Raw genomic sequence first — 16,660 nt, forward strand, 5'->3', positions numbered from 1 at the left:
GAAAGTGCTCTCCTTAATCCCAAGGATTTAACTAGGGAGAAGACGTTTTTAGGATGTGCTTGCCTCTGAGCGCTTTATAATGACAAACGCGGACAAACAAAACAGTAACCCTCAGATTGATATCCACTCGCACAATACAACCCCTCAATACATCTGTGCCCTGCCAAACCATCTTGCCGAGGCTCATGCTACCAATCTGACTTACAGCAGCTGAAGACGGCCTACTGTGTAGAACTGTTGAGATACTACCTATAAAACAACATCCTACAATAGTTCTGTGCTGTGTTGCTACCTCAACGGTCACTACATCAACCTGTTAATGATATCAAAATGATCATAATTTTGACAAGGCCACCGCCTCGACCTCCCTTGATGATACCTGACCCCTGACCTGTCACCTGGCAATTTAAGTGATACTATCTACATCTTCACTAAACGTATCTAAGATGGAAAAATATAGAGACAATCTCGGCTGTGAGAGGTATTGGATTTCTCAACGTTGTTTAGCCATGTCACACAGCAGCGTGGCCTCCCTCATCTATCATCTGCCGGCAGTCTTGGGCGGCAACACCCCGCTCCTCAATGCGTTTGCGGCAAAGGGCGAAAATACTCGCCATCATGTACACACATAGCTGTGCATATATGGAGGGGGCCCGGGCCCCTCAGCCTGAGATGTGCGCTCAGCTCAGCCTCTCACAGGACTCCTGTGAGAGGCTGAGCTGAGCGCACAACTCAGGTTGAGGGGCTCGGATCCCCTCCGTATATGCACAGCTATGTGTGTACATGCTGATGACAGGACCGTCGCGGGTGCAGGCAATAAATCAAACCTTTGTAATTATGATGATGAATCAATCATTATCATGATTACAATGTTTGCTTTGGTGCACATGGTGCGGGCGGCCAGGCCGGCAGGCCATGATTAAAGTAGGAGAACTGAACTAAGCTAATGCAGCAGGCTGGCTGATTTGTTCGTTCTCTTACTTTAATCACGGCCTAGGCATGGGTTGGATTAATATTAGTGATCAGCAATTGCTGTAACTTTGAGGGATTGGGCATGATATCTGTAGATTGCACCGAGCTATTTTTGCTCTTAGTTTGAGAAACTATTCAGTGAGATGCAGACACACTTTATTGTTGCAAATCACTTGCAGAGCCAGAAAGGCCATCTTTGTAGTACAACTTTACACAGTGGTGCATCCTGCAAATCTGACCCCATGGTGTCCATTGAAATTGCCATATCATGTGCCTTAGTGATCACTCCTAACAGTGAAATCTACTTATTTTTGACTAAAAACCAGTTGTGTTTAAACCTTGGAGTTAATCGTTTGATCACACATTTGTTTGCACTTTGAGGACCAAAGGAAAGTGAGGCTGACAAACGTGATGTCAAAAAAAGTTGTCTCTTCCTTTGGATCTGCTGCAGTTTACAACAAGTTTTGAAATGCTGACTCAGAAGCGTCCAAGTTTGGTCCAGGAAGGCTGGATCCTTGGCTGGTGGTGGGATAAGCACAGACTGTGTATTGTGTTTCATTTCAGACTTTGGTGGATGTCCATTTATCTCATGCCCATAACCTTAAAACGGCTCTATGACTATGGACCTTTTGGTTTAAGTGTTGCCTGCTGTCAATATTGGAAGGTACAGGTAGCACAGTCGTGCTCTGACTGGCATGCATGTTGCCCCATAGGTGGCTGAAGCAGAGCCAGTCGGGGTGTAGAGATGAAAGGAAGAAGCAAAGACAAATGCGGACAGAAAAGGAAACAGTGTGATCTCTCTCTCGCTCTCTTATCTCTTTATCTCTCTCTAGCTCTTTATCTCTCTCTCTTTCTCTCTCTCTCTCTATCGCTCTTTCTTTCTCGTGCGTCTTTCTATCCCTGTATTTCTCTCCCCCTATCACTACCCCTCTCTCTATCTCTCCTCTCTTTATCTATCTCTCCCTCCCACTTTCTTTCTCTCGCCCCTCTTTCCCTCTCTTGCTCCCACCCTTCCTCCCTCTCTCTCGCTCCCTCACGTGCTCTCTATATATCACTCTCACTCTCTCCCCTTCTCTCTCCTTCCCGTTATCCCCTCTCTCCCTCTCTATTTCCATATCTCTCTTACTCCCTATCCCTTTCTCTATATCCTTTTCTCTCTCTCCCTCTCTCTATCCCTCCCTCTCTCTCTTTTCTGTACCTGTATTTCTCTCTACCCTCTCCCTCTCCCTCTCTCTACACCTCCCTCTCTCTCTTACCTCTCTCTCTCCTTTCTCCTCTCTCCCTCTATCTCCCCCTCCCCCTCCCTCTCTCTATCTCTCCTCTCTCTCCCTCTATCTCCCCCTCCCTCTCGCTATCTCTTTCCATCCCACTCCCCATCTTGCTGTCATTCCACTCGTTCCTCCCTCTCATTCTCTTCCTCTTTTTCTCCCTCTACTTCTCCCTTTCACTTCTTCTGTCTCCATCTCTCTCTCGCCCTTCCTTCTCCCCTCTCCTCCCCAGTGGGTGGGTAACCTGATGTTCTTTAAGGTCATCATCTACTGTTTACTGTGCTTTGAAAGTTGATACAATTTGAATATGTATTGAAAAATGTGCTGTAAAATTCACCAGTTTAGTCTGTCAAACCCCCCTATTAGCCGTCGGGCTTACTTGCTGCGCTCGCTCGCTACGCGCCGGACAGGGGCTGGCTCGCTGCGAGCCTGATGGGGGCTGGTCTGGCAAAATTTGCCAGGGCTGCTTTCAGTTCCCAGTCCGGCCCTGGACCTGTGTGGCTAATCAATCCCGTTTCTCATTTGACACTGGCTCTTCCACATCAAAGTCCACTTCAAAAGTTTTGATTTTTGTTACCTGGTTTAAAAAACATTTTTGGATTCCTCCTTAGACTTACATTTGGCTCGTGCTTATTGCAATATTTTTTATTCATGCCATAGGATTTGTGGTGTATTTTTTCTGTTTTATCAATGGACACTACATTCAAGAAAGAACTTCAATTAGAATGATTGATGGAACTTTGGCTCCCCACTCCTCTTCGCACATCATGAAGAGGGACCAGACATTTGTAAATATAACTGCTTGGCCTGTTTTAGATGGGATTGTATAGGAGGCTGTAAAGTTCCAGATCCATGGTCCCACAGAGGTTATTAATGATCCCAATGTACTCCGTATTTCTATGGGGGATGTGGTTAAACAAAATATTTGCTCTGATGATTGGACGTTAAAGCTGTAGAAGCTTTATTTTCTGATTTGAAATACTATGTTGCTTTTGATGCTGAAGATTTATATGTGGAATCTGCGAATTATGGTGATTTGTACTGTTACCAGCATTTTGGCAATCACTTTCTACATAAAACAAATTCTTTTAGGAATATGGTTAACTACATACAGTGGGAGCATTGTCCCGCACCTGTGGGAGGCAGCTCGAAAACATTTTTGAAAAAGTTTTCCTATTTTACTGATTTTAATCAATCAAACCCTAATGCATTTTATTTTAAGTTGACTGAGAAGTCCTCTTCCAAGGTTAGACTTACCCACACCAAATTACTGTATTCATAGTCCTTTATAGACCAGTTTGCTCTTGGGGGCTATGAACTGTGGAAAGATACTATTGATCTTAAATCTGTTTGGGGTTCTAAAAGTTGGCAAGTGCAAGGCACTGAGACTTTGCATTGTGCATTTCTCATCCCAAACCATATGGTGTTTCTGAATTACACTATTTCACAAACCACCTGATTTGGATTGGCTACTTCTAAAAAATTAAATGCTCCTTCATTTCCTGATTTGGGTAATTTCCCCATTGGAATAAACATACCAGTACTTCCCTGTTAAGAAATTCCTCGTTTAATGTTTCCAGCATTAATCCCGAAGGCTGGTTACTATGGCAAAAAAGTGCAGATTCCTGCCAGCACGGTTTTCTGGGTCTGTATCCTGGCTATACAGAGGTTAGAGTTAATCCCCACTTTTAGACTCAACATTCAGTCACCACCTATTCTGTAGGAAAATTGTGCCAGAGTTGGCTCAGACATTCATCCTTAGCGTCTGTTAAGCTTCATTTATCCGAACTCACTGACACTGTCAACTTAAATGATTTTATTAAAGGTCCTGCAGCAGGCAGATCTAAAAGATGGATATATGTTGCTTACAACGAGGTTTGGAAACTGTCGCAAATTGAAGCTGCTTCTAGGCTTAGAGCTATTGATCACGCCAATTTAGAAAAAGTGCTTGCCATTGTAGATAATAGCATTAACACCCTTTCTTCCCGAATTTACACTCTAGATAATATTGTATCATCTGTGGTTGATATTGTGCAAGAAGAGGTTGCTGTACTGTATCATGGGCAAAATCAATTGCGTTCTGTTATGCAGTTTGCCAGGACCATACAAACGTTGAAAAATGGCAGAGTTCCATGGGATTACATGAACACGAGTTTATTATTTCCGCCTTTCAATTTGACTGTAAAACAGAAATTTCTGTCAATGAAGGATGTCACATTTGCACTGTTGCATATTGAAAAGTTAGAACCTTTCCTTTTTCAGTAGCGGAATCCAATTTGACAGTTTGGCTCATCCATTAGTTGATAACTCTACCTTTTCCCCTTTTCAAATTGAATCCTGCGTGAAACACTATGCAATAGGTAGGTTTGAGCCCCTGGGTGGTGCTTATCTTCATGAAGTCTGGAATCTTCCATTCACATACAGGTGTTTGAGAGAAGGGAAGGAAGTTTATCTGAATGGCAAAGATTGCACCACCACACCGGATCAGTCATTATTGTGCAGAAATCTGCAATTACACGGTTCTTGTAATATCCTTGCACCGGACCTTGCCTGTGTTTTAAAGGGCACTCCAGTTACGGCCATTACACTGACATTCACATTGCTTGTAAACTGTAGTTATTTGTTATTAAATAATAAGGATTGTTGTGGTATGCAGGCTAGTATTCCTTATATCGTTACGGTTTCCCAGCGTGTAGTTTGCTGTAAGAATGTCTTGTTTCCTCCTCCACATGGAAGGCTCGATGTTTCCATCTGGCCTTCTATCCCGACCTTGAAAGCAGAGTTCAACAAGATGAGTCGAATAAGAGCTATTTTGTCCCAGAAGGAAGTCCCCCTTACATCTGCGCGAGAGACATTTGTCCTTCACATTGCAAATACTCGTACTGAGGTAAATGCCTTGTTAAACACAGACCTGCCCCTCCATTTCGGTGCTTTGATTCACACAATCTTAAATACCTCGTCGACCACTGGCCTAGCACATTTTTGTTAAAGTAGTATGTTCTGGCCTTGTGACCTCATTTCAAACTATTTTTGGTGTGATCCCTGCATTTTTTCATACGATTTTTTTCGAGTGTCTTTGGCGGTTTCCCTTTGCTCCTGGCTTTAGGAGCAGGCATACTGCTGTTAATTTGTTTCTACAAAATGGATTCACAGACTGTGCCCCACGACAAACTGTCCCGGCTGCTCCACCTTCGTAACCGGATGCTGGAATACTATGGTTCGCTGCCTCTGGCGTATGGTTTATCTTTCCGGTTTTCATTCTTCGCTTGCGTGCAACCTGTTTTCCATTGCCTGGATTGTGGATTTGAATGGGCCCTGGATTTTTGTCTCTGCATCACCGTGTCTCCTGAACTGGATTCTAATCTACTAATGAGTCCCTTAGTTGCTCATGAACTAGATTGTTCTAATGCCGGGATTATGGCCTGCGCAGCGGCTCATGGGGTTCTAGGCAATTGGAACATTTGGACTGCGGCCAATGACTTTATGGCGCTCAGTTATCTTAAAGTAAGCCCGAGTTGTCCTCTGATGGTACTAGAGGCTAATGCAATCGAGGAACATGTATGTTCCTTCCCTTTACTTAATTGGATGGCTGAAATGTTCATGGATGATAACGACTTCCTATTGGAGGCAGTTGCAACATATGGTGCCTATACGCTGTTGGATTGAAGTACAGATTTTTTTTCTGCTTCATAAACACGTACTGAACTTGTGATTATTTTTTCTTTTAATGTATTCATTATTCCTTACATGTTGGAGGTCTTTTTTCACACCATGGCCCCCCGTGATTAGGTTCACTGACTTGGTTATTTTACTCCCAATTCTCAAGTTTGGCAAAATTCCTGAACTTGGTTCTGTCTCATTCGAAGTTGAACTCTGCGTTCTATGAAGCTTGCCCCAGTTATTGTGCATTCCCCGACAAGGGAGAGTATAATATAGTTTAGGACCTTTTTTTGCGTGCATGTTATGTTAGTGTGGCTTATTAGAAGTTTAAACGCCTGTGAGAAGTTGGCCTGATATATGATGTTTCCAATTCTGGAACAACCTTGTATCAGTCCAAACAATCCCTTATGGTGTCTGGTTGTAAGTCAACCTTGTTAGACAAGCTATCCTAGGGGTAGCATGGACTAAGAAGCCTTAAAGGCTTAACTTAAGAGGTCGTGTTAAGCGAGCTATTTTACCACATACAATCCTGTAATACCAAATGAAAGGAAACCACACAAGTATATATTATAAAAATATATGTGTTTATTTCTAAATTAATCCCCAGTACTCTTTATGAGCAAAGGGACACAAGCGTTAAATCAAAAGCACAGTATAACATACAAAGTAGCACAATTATGGATGAGGGCGGGTGGCCACTCCAACCATATATTAAAAAAGTGGTATAAGAGATACCAATCAAACAGTGGTTAGGCCTAGGGCCTAGGGAATCGCTGGGAGCAGTCTGGACTAGCAATGCTGAAGTTGGGAAAAGCCCGTGGGATTCGGGTGCAGCACGTAAAGTGCGGCTTGCACCAATGCAATGTCAATGGTGCGTAAAAGTTACACAAAGTTAGTTTAAAGATACTTCCGCTGAACCCAGAGGAACAAAACTTAAGACACAGACCCTAGAGGTGTGTACCAATGTGGGCACACTGGCGTTGCAATGTTACCTCACCCACAGGAAGCGGGTGCATAGGGTCGAAGTGGCGTCGGGTTTTGACACGCAGGCTCTTGGTGCTTGGAGCTGAAGATGCTGCAGGCGATGGGAAGCAGAAGTGTCCGGTGTGATCCAAGGGTGGATCGAAGTCGAGAAGTATCTGAAAGCAGAGGGGACAGAGTCTGGGTCACTCAGCAGTGACCAGGGTGGAACCAGGACGGAACCAGGCAATGTCGGGCGCATTCAGATGGTTGTTGAGAGGCTTCTCTCTGCTGTCACGTGGGCTCTGGGGCATCTGCGACGTCCAGGAGCAGGTCACGATCTGTCCAACGCAGGCTCTCGCCGTCAGCACCATCGGCTTCAAGATTGGAGCAAACAGCACTTAGCAAAAGCAATCCACGCAGAACTGGGAGATTGCTTCTCACTCAGACCAGGAGGGTCAGAGCGGGGGCTCCTTTTCACAGGAGCTGGTGCAAATCTGGAGCAACCAGAAAAGCAGGTTGGTTTAAGGTTTTCGTCGGCACAGGGGCCACAAGCCAGCTGGCAAGTGACCGGGCCAACGCGTTGAGCCAACACAAGTAGAAGGGCCCCACGCAACACTCGTCGAGTGTGGAGGGGTGAGCTTCGGTGCAAGAGCAGCTCAGGGTTGTGGCTTCTCAAACCCGGTGTACAGCTTCGAGGGTCACTCGTGGGCTGCACGGTCAGCGTCTCGTGGCCTTTTCAAGATGGCGTGCCCCACGCTTCCGGTCGCCTCCACGGGTCTCAGCTCTGCAGGGACTGTGGATCGGGCTGGAGGAAGGCAGGCAAGCTTGATCTTGTCGATCTCTGTCGCTCGGGTTCCGGCGGGAACTGCAACAAAGCAAGGGTCAAGGTGCTGGATGGTGCCTGTTTGCACAGGGTGGTCACTCCTTGACCACAAGGGAGATTCTTCAGTCTTCTACGTTGAGTAGGATGTCGAAGGGTCCAGAGTTTCGTTTCTTATGTTTCTTCAGGATAATCTGAGTTGCATTGCACTGCTCCCACTCTTATTCGAATCTGGTGGGCTGGATTACCTGCTAGGTCCCCTCCTATGGGTGGGACCAAGGAAGGGGGTGGATACACCCCTTTCCTTTGATCCAGGTCATGCTGGGACTGGGGCTGGTGTGCCCCAGAACTGGTTTGGCCGGATTATGCAAGGGGCAGCCTTGGGCTCACCAGGCAGTGTCTGGTTTCTTTGAAACCTCCCTGCTACAATCCACTATCTCCTGTCTGGGGTGGTGTAACACCGCCCTGCGACAGCAAACCCTTTGTCCAGGCCACCATCTGCTGAGTTTCGGTCAGCAGCAGGAGGCCAGACCCGTGTCTGTGGCAGAAGCATCCATTTTGTGGATCTGAGGCTCTTTTAAAATCAACCGTGTTTCAGTAAAGTAACATGTCTTCTCCCTCTAGAAGGGCGGAATGCTACCCCCGTCGCCAGAACTGGCGAGGGGGTAGTATTCCAATTTGTATGACACCTTACACGACATGTTTTGATAAAGCCAAACCAAAGTTGCTATATAACCGCGAGGATTATAAGCCACTTAATAGTATATGGTATGGCATTATCCCGGATCAGCTTAGGGAGTTGTTCCCGACAGCTGCAAACAGGCTCAGCTCATGCCAGAGCTCCATCTCACATTAAACCACGCACTCTGCCTCCAGGATTGATAAGGCCTTCCATAGGAGTGACTCACAGGTTTATATGTGTCCAGATATAGGTTTAGATATAGATATACTATATCTAAGCAAGGGGTGATTACACCCACTTGCCCCAGCTGAGGGATCAGCCAGTTGTGTCAATTTAAGAACCAACCAGGGGTGGCAAAAGCTATGCTTCAGCCCCTGGTAGGCCTTGGTAGCACCTATGCCCTGAGCACCTATAGTGCATGGTACAGGGGCTGACAAGGAGTCATTTTCCAATTGTGGTAAGTACCTAGGGTACATGGAATCCATTTTACAGAGAGAGCAGATAGCCTGGGGCCCTGATTAGCAGGGAACCAGGCCAACTAAGTCGAAAACCAGCTAAACACAGGCAAAAAATCTGGGGTAACCATAGTCAGGTAGCCACCTTCCTACAACGCCATTTTACCTTTTGCTGCTTTTTGCACACAACACTGCTTAGCTGTTTTTGCAAGTTAGCTTTCATGAAGGTCTATACATGAGAAAAGGTTTGTTTTTTGACATCTCTAGACATACATTGTGCCCCCAGTCTGTACAGTGAGTGCTGAGACGCCAAGTTTATCATAACATGTGAGCCTGTTCATTGGCATGTCCGTGTAACACATTCTAGATGCAACATTTTGGCAGCTGTGAGCCAAGCAAGATTCTGGCGCCTTTATCATAGCACACTTGCCATAATTTAACACACTTGGAAGATTCCAGGGATGCAGAGAGCCTTGCTGATCCTTACTGAGCGGAAAGGTAATGGGGTCCCCCAAAACAAGCTCAAGAGACCTTCTTTAGTTTATAATACATAGTTCCTATATAGGGAGCGTGTTAAAACTAGGCGCTATATCACCTGTTTGCACTATCATTGTAATATGATTCCTCCTTTTGTAGTTTATGGAGTTGTAACCATTCTGACCACATTATTTTTAATCATATGTCTGCTTATGTTGACTAAAATACTGCGCATGAGATCACGTTGTTAAAATAAATAATTTAACCTTACCATTCTCTTTTTTACTCTTGTTGTTGACAGGTATGAAAGTATAACAAAAGAGTGTTCTCACTTCCCACCATTCCTGAGATGGTCCTAAGTCGCATGTTCTAGGTTGTCTAATCATTGGTTACTTTGCTATAGGACGAAGAGCTAATGTGACACTGATGCTAGCTGGTTGGGGTTTTCTAGGTATTGAGGTGAGTTTCTGGTACACCACAATTGACTAATGTCCTAGGTCTCTGTGCACAGTTCTGTGTATGAGCAGAAATCCTTGTAACAAGAGTACAATTCACTCTGTGATTAATAAATCAAGACTGAATTTGAATTGTAAGCCCGGCTAACCTCAATGTAGGTGTATGGAACAAAAGATGAAATATGTATGGAATACATTGCTGAAATATGTAGGTTTCAGGGACGTTATAGTTAGTTGCCTACTGGACTCTGGAATTAATGAATCAAGGCGGAATTTGAATTTTGAGCCCTGCTGACCACAGTGTAGGCCGCATACAGCAGTCAGCAAGGGCCCACAGGCACGTGGCATTGAGTTGAGCTGCACAGTAGTGGCACCTGAAGCACTCAGTGTGTGCACAGCCAGCTATAATGCGTGGTTCGTCCGGGCTGCACTGGGAGCAATGACTGTTGCCTACTGGACTCTGCAATTAATGAATCAAGACTCAATTTTAATTGTGACCCATGATGACCGCAGTGTAGGCCGGAGGCAGTGGTCAGCAATGGCGCACAGCCATGTGACGGTGACTTGAGCTGCACAGAGTGAGTGCCACCTGAAGCACTCTGTGTGTGCACAGCCAGAAATGATGCGTCGTCCGGGCGGGCCGCACTGGATGCAATGTCTGTTGGCTACTGGACTGTGCAATTAATTAATTAATCAAGACTGAATTTAAATTGTGAGCTCTGCTGACTGCAGTGTTGGCCGGAGGCAGCGGTCAGCAAGGGCCCACAGCCATGTGGCGTTGATTTGAGCTGGACAGATTGGGAGCATTTGGTCTTCTTAACCGATTATACTCTCTTACACAATGTGCATCATCACTAATCTTGAATTGTGTGCCCTGCTGACCGGAGTGTAGGTGGAGGCAGTGGTCAGCTAGGGCCCACAGCCATATGGCATTGACTTGAGCTGCAGAGAGTTAGTGGTACCGGAAGCACTCAGCGTGTGCACAGCCAGCGATGATGCGTGGTCCAGGCGGGATGCACTGGTAGCAATGTCTGTTGCCTACTAGACTGCATCATCTGAAATCGCGACTCAATCTGAAGTGTCAGGCCTGTTGACCACAGCGGTCAGCAAGGGCCAACAGCTATGTGCGTTCACTTGAGCTGCACAGAGTTAGTGGCACCTGAAGCACTCAGAGCGTGCGCAGACAGCGATGATGCCTGGTCTAGGCGTGCCGCACTAGGATCAAGCCTTTTGCCTTATGAATTCTGCCTCAGTAAGGCTACGTTACAGTGACTTGTGGTGCACTGAGTTAGTGGCACCTGAAGCACTCAGCGATGATGCATGGTCCGGGAGGGCCGCACTGGTAGCAATGTCTGTTGCCTACTGGACTGCGTCATCTGCAATCGCGACTAGATCTGAATTGTGATCCCTGCTGGCCGCAGTTTAGGCCGGAGGCTGTGGTCAGCAAGGGCCCAGAGCTACGTGGCATTGAGTTGAGCTGCACAGTTAGTGGCACCAGAAGCATTTAGCGTGTGTGCAGCCTGCAATGATGCGTGCTCCGGGCGGGCCGCACTGGTAGCAATGTTTGTTGCCTACTGGACTGCGTCATTTGTAATCGCAACTTGATCTGAATTGTGAGCCCTGCTGTCCGCGGTGTACATTGAAGGCAGCAGTCTGTCAGATATAACTCTGCAGTGCTGTGCCGCTTGGTTCGCAGGGGGCCTGTGTCTAGAAGGCTGGCGGTCAAGGCGGCGGCCTCAAGGCAAGGTGAGGGCCGATGCTCTGGCAGACGTGTTGGCCTTCCCAGAAGTGAACCACGCCCAGAGCCCTGGCCTATTTATTCACATTCCTATGCTGGAGTGGTGTACGTTGGACCAGCCCACTCCACTTCCGCTTACAGGGGGGGACAACACAGCTACATGACAGAGATCTTCCACACTGCCTGAGGTAACATGGTTGCGTCCACTGTCCACAACACTACAAGCACCAGCAGTATATGTACACATCGAGAGGTCTGTGCTCTGCATAGTGAGGCCTGTCCAGCACATCACCACTACACTTGGCATTGTGTACATTGTTATTGATGGGTGACTTACCTCCTTCATACATACTTTGGAGCAGATTTACAAGCTCCTTGCGCCACTTTTGCGTCACTTTTCCAATGTTAAAAGTGACGCAAAAGTGGCACGGGGGTTGTAAATCTGCCCCTTAGTTCCCACCTCTCCCAACAATCAGCTATTGTGTGGCTGAGGGGCCATGCCATTTTGGGAACGTCCGCTGTCCTGTTCTGCGCTGCCTCGGTGGTAGTAGGGGAGGTGGAGGTCCAGGTGAAGGTCCTGGCATGGTGGCAGTGTGTGTTGTGGCCTTCTTGAGTGTCGGAGCTGCATGTTCAGTAGCTCTATGACATGTGTTGGTCTTCAGTTGTGGCTCTGGGCTGAGCTCACTTTCATTCTGTAGGTAGTCGTCCTGATTTACACCAGTAAAAGGCAGATGTTAAATTCTTACTGCTAACATGACTTATCGCCTGTTTTTGGGTCGCATCCCAGATTTGGCTGGTCGTTGAAAATATCGGGAAGTGGTGTTTTCGCGTTAATTTTGCACGGGAACGCCTACTCTGCATATCATTAACGTTAGTTGTCACTCTCATTTGTGGCAATGTGTTTATGTGGAAGCTTTCATTGGAAAACTGGCGATATCGGCAGTTTTCACCAGGTTGAGAATGGGATGATAATTCTTTTGCCACTTTTGCTGCACTAAAGTGCCAATAACCAGGCGATAAGTCCTTGAGAATACGCCCCATCGTTTAAAAAAAAAACACATTTTTGGGCTTCGTGCACCCAGCCGCTTTAAAAACAATAGTAATCATTTTTTGGCCCTGGGGGTTTTTGTAGGATCCCCTGAGCAGGCCTAGGTGGTCAGGATGTTTGTACCCTGCCCACTTTTCTTGTTTTTTCATCTTTTTTCTTGTGATTCGCTTGCAGCTACAACAAAGTCCAAATAAACACAAGGGCCCTGTTTAGAGTCACCCTGTAACCCAACAGTGGGGACTTATCGCCGAGTTATTGGCACTTTAGCGCAGCAAAAGTGGTGAAAGAATTATCGCCCCATTCTCAAGTTGGTGCACACTGCAACATTGCCCACATGCTGATGGTACCATCACAGCGGACAATCAACATCCTTCCGCAGACAAAGCTGCTGGCTGTGCTGCACCTGTTGGCCTCTGGTACCTTCCAACTAACAACTGCGAGAGTAGGAAGAGTCTCACAGCCAGTCCTATTGAACTTCCTCACACGTCTTGGATGCATGTCCACAAAAGCAACGTAGGGCCCCTGTATCCGCACCACCCGCTCATCCCAATTCGTAGAATTCCTGAACAACCAACCCCAGCCGTTGCTTGACACCTCTGTGCTCCAGATCCAAGATTGTAGTCACTGAAATGGGGGCGCACAAGGTCATGAAGTCTAGTAGTCAACAGTAGTGGAAAAACAGTATTTTATTCTAAAAACATGAATTAACAACACAAAATCATCAAACAACGAGTGACATTCCCAACGAGAACATCAACTTGTGGATCAAAATAACTGTAGATCATCCTGGAAATCACAAAACTCTGTATTCAGAAACATGTTGGATAAATGAAGAGAATGGTCAAGCGTTAGTATGAGTATGAGGAAGTCTCTAAGGCACTATCCTCGGTAAAATCGGGCTCACCTACTGCTCTCTGTCCTCCTAAGACGATGGCTCTCTTAGCTACCAGCTGTGCACCAGCTATTCTCAAAATGTATAATTCATCCATAAAATCTGGGAATATTCCAAGAACATGGAAGGAAGCATTCGTGCGTCCTATTTTGAAGAAACCGACAGCAGACCCATGTGGACTCGGTAATTATCGCCCGATTTCTCTACTACTCCTGCTGGGCAAGTTGCTGGAAAGCATAATCAATAAGCAACTAAGTCAATATCTGGAGTTAAATGAAATTCTTGATCCATCACAATCCGTTTTTTTACTGGGTTATAGTACCGAGACTGCTATTTTAGCAGTTACGGACTCGCTTAGGCAAGAAAGAGATAAAGGGGGATCGACAATACTGATATTATTAGATCTCTTCGCAGCATTTGATACCATCTCACACGAAGTGCTAGTGGAGAGACTAGACTCCTGTGGCATCCAGGGAACAGCCTTGAAATGGTTGCGGATTTTTATGTCTGGCAGAACACAAACAATTATGCTAGGACCTTACCGGTCAGATTCAATCAGCTTAGACAGAGGCGTACCTCAGGGTTCCTGCCTAAGCCCGACCCTACTCAATATTTATATGGCTCCGTTAGCAAGGATAGTGGAACAGCTAGGCTTTAAGATCATCTCATATGCTGATGATACTCAGCTTATGTTCTCTGTTGGTCCGGATATAGTAGTAGAGAAAGCACGGTTTGCCAGAGGAATGCTTGAGATCCCCAGCTGGATGACACATAACTGTCTCCAGCTGAATCCCGGCAAAACTGAGGTAATGCTAATGGGAAAAGCCACAGCTAGTTGGTCTGATGACTGGTGGCCCTCCCAATTGGGAGTAGCTCCTGTCCCAACGCAATGTGTTAAAAATTTAGGGCTAAAACTAGACCAGTCTCTATCTATGAAAGATCACATTGCCGCCACGACTAGCTCTTGTTATTATAGCCTGCATCTGCTTCGCAGAATGCTCCCCTTAATGCCCACAAACCACAGTAAAACCCTGGTCAAGGCCATGATTATCAGCCGCCTGGACTATGGCAATGCCTTGTTGGCAGGGGTAGGAGAGACCCTGCTAAGCAAACTGAAGGGGATTCAGAATATTGCGGCCAGGATGGTATTGAATCGCCCAGTGGGCTCTCCTTCGGCTTCCTTACTGCGAGAGCTCCATTGGCTATTAGTGAGAAAGAGATGGTTTTTTAAGATCTGTTGTCTCACATATAATGCGCTTAATGGAAGAGGTCCTCAATACCTTCAAAAGAGACTCGTCAAACACGTACCGAACAGAAATCTTAGGTCCGGGGCTCATGGTCTTTTTCGAGTACTGCGTATAAGACTGAGTCGCACTGGAGGAAAATCATTCTCGTATCTGGCTCCAAGATATTAGAATAAGCTGCCTGATCCCCTTCCAAAAATCTCTATTTACAACACTTTTAGGAAACATCTAAAGGCTTTTCTATTCTAATCACATTCTTGGTCTCTAGTCTCAGGCTAAAATTTCTAATCAAGGCCTGAGATGCCTTCGGGTGAGTCGCATGCTATAGAAATAAGCGTAACATAACAACATAACATAACAAACGTAATATACATATATGTATATATATATATATATATATATATATATATATATATATATATATATATTTATACATCAAAACAAAACCCTTTCAGGCATAGAGTGATACAGAAATGATCTATGCCAGAAAATGTTTGCATATATTCAATCCACAGTGATTGGTTGTACATAGTACATAGTAATGTTAGCAATTTTGCACAAATGTAAATATCGTTTTTAACATATTTATTGCATAAATTTGCACATGTCTAAGGATTGTTTGTCGATATTAATTATGACAAATGGGGTTTGAAAACTGTAAATGCAATGTAAGAATTGTTGGTTACGTATTCTGGTCCAGGCTGAAGTATTTCCTTTATCTCTATAGGCTTGGGACCATGTGACTAGTCCAGCACTACAAATCACAGGGTGGAAATCGACCATGTCATGTGATCAAGGACTCCAGGGCCCGAAACGCGTCATGGCGATCGTGAGAGGTGCACAGAAGTAAATAAAGACGCTTAAACTCAGCTCACTTGGGTCCGTTTTCGTTATTTGGCCTCCTGTTGGTCTGCGCCGAATGTCGAAGTTCCAGTCATATGTATATATATATATATATATATATATATATATATATATATATATATATCAAAACAAAACCCTTTCAGGCATAGAGTGATACAGAAATGATCTATGCCTGAAAGGGTTTTGTTTTGATGTATAAATATATATATATATATATATATATATATATATATATATATCACCAATCCTGCTTTCAGTTACAACAGGTCTGACACAGGCTCGGGTTGCCAAACTGAATTTTATTGCCACCGGTGCACTTTTGCCAACGTCGCGATGTCCACTATTACATGGTCTGGCAGACGCGTTTCGGCGTGTGCCTCATCAGTGCCAGGTAAGTAAGTGCTGAATGTGTCATGGTGAATCATTTTGCGGGGCTGCTGTTTGAATACACTGAGTGTTCTCATTGGCTGGGACTCATAGATGTAGAAAGCAGACAGGGAAAGTTCCTTCGATGATCAATGTCGCTGTAATCCCAACCATGAGACCTCGGGCACAGTACACCAAGTCCCGCAATGTGGAACAATATATATATATATTTATACATCAAAACAAAACCCTTTCAGGCATAGAGTGAGGTATATATATTTTTTTAGTTTTTTACTTTATGCAGCCTTACGCAGTTGTGATCACCACTGTGTAGTTATAGTCAGGTCAGAGTTTCCATATAAAGAATGTTTTTTGTTTCAGTAATAACTTTTTTGCCATTTGATGAACTTACACAAAACTTTCTAAAAAAAAAGCATCCTCTGCGACTCTTCCATGGAACGTTTCACACTGATGTGTCAAGTGAGGGCCAAGAAAAGCAGGGGGTCCAAAAAGTGTTATTTCCAATGTTAATTCCAATAGGAACATTTGCTCTCTGATGAAGAATAAACTGCTGAACGGAATTACATCAAACTGGGCAAAAAGTTAGAAATGTATTCAGAAAACCTGCTTTTTGTGACTTTATGTAAATTTGTTTATCCGTTTTTGAGAAATTATCATCTAAAGAGAGGCTAAAATTGGGCTTGAATGGGATTAACCCTCTTAAAGAAATTAGGTATATCTGGAAAATTGGTGTTC

At 45.1% G+C, this 16,660-nt stretch overlaps 1 long non-coding RNA gene across 1 annotated transcript in view; it reads left to right on the forward strand.

Annotated features, from left to right (window-relative positions):
- LOC147674056 (uncharacterized) overlaps positions 1 to 15,531 on the forward strand; it is a 54,166-nt gene extending 38,635 nt beyond the window's left edge. Inside the window, exons 2-3 of the long non-coding RNA XR_015302546.1 lie at positions 9,599 to 9,756; positions 15,402 to 15,531. This is a non-coding gene — a long non-coding RNA (uncharacterized LOC147674056). The remainder of the gene's footprint in view (positions 1 to 9,598; positions 9,757 to 15,401) is intronic.
- The last annotated feature ends 1,129 nt before the right edge of the window (positions 15,532 to 16,660 follow it).

The sequence above is a fragment of the Lissotriton vulgaris genome, chromosome 12 (assembly GCF_964263255.1).
Source record: "Lissotriton vulgaris chromosome 12, aLisVul1.2, whole genome shotgun sequence".
NCBI classification, from domain to species: domain Eukaryota; kingdom Metazoa; phylum Chordata; class Amphibia; order Caudata; family Salamandridae; genus Lissotriton; species Lissotriton vulgaris.